The sequence below is a fragment of the Trachymyrmex septentrionalis genome, unplaced genomic scaffold (genome assembly GCF_001594115.1).
Source record: "Trachymyrmex septentrionalis isolate Tsep2-gDNA-1 unplaced genomic scaffold, Tsep1.0 scaffold32, whole genome shotgun sequence".
NCBI classification, from domain to species: Eukaryota; Metazoa; Arthropoda; class Insecta; order Hymenoptera; family Formicidae; genus Trachymyrmex; species Trachymyrmex septentrionalis.
The window spans coordinates 52,349-53,171 of record NW_017305485.1 but is presented as its reverse complement, the minus strand read 5'-3'; the positions used below and the strand labels follow the sequence as shown (position 1 = coordinate 53,171).

The 823-nt window shown below is 28.9% G+C and overlaps 1 protein-coding gene across 1 annotated transcript in view; it reads left to right on the top strand.

Annotated features, from left to right (window-relative positions):
• The window catches only part of LOC108749960, a 47,764-nt gene that overhangs the window by 12,049 nt on the left and 34,892 nt on the right, over window positions 1–823 (top strand). The window lies entirely within an intron of this gene.

Sequence of the window (823 nt, the reverse complement as noted above, 5' to 3'; positions counted from 1 at the left end):
TATATATATATATACGTGCATAATAATTCTTTAACTAAAATTGTAGGTTGAAAATCGTAAGTGCATTAAGTGTCTCAGATCTCGCGTTTAACTACAATAAAATTATATTTATAGATCTAAAAGATATCAATAGGAGACTAGAAGGCACGGATGCGCTGCTGTCTCCATTTTTGCTTGAAATATTAATCCTTTGCTTATGTTGGAAACGTCAAATTCCTGAAAAGCATCGATTTTTATTATGTACAATGACATTAACAGTAAGTAATATGATATCCCAAAAATATCGATTGATTATATAGAAACGAGAATGAAATGACATAATGAATACAAGAGAAATAGCTTCGCTGTATCCTTGCATATTCTTCAGCTGCCTCTTGCGGCCAAGGACACGTCATGCGGTCATCTTAGTGATATTATACCGATTAGTAATAATAACCATATATATAGTTCTAGTAACAAATATACATAGTTGGCAAAATAACTATAATTATAATTGTTATAACCGTAAAAATGAAATTACCATAAAAATGATTTATGACCATAAATTTATAATAATTTGAATCATTTTTATATATATTTGTTGTGAAAACTATACATATATCAGAGTTGCTACAGAGCAACTCCTTTTCTGGAAAACCGGAAAAATCGGAAAAAGTCAGAAAATTGAAATTGATCATGGAAACTGGGAAAAGTCATGGGAAAATGTAAAAAAGTCTGGAATTTTGAAATTTAGAGGTGTTGTTTTTTATATGAAATGGAAGCTTTTGAGCTAAGTGGCCGATTAAAAAAAAATTTTTTTCGGTAATCTAATACATATATTATT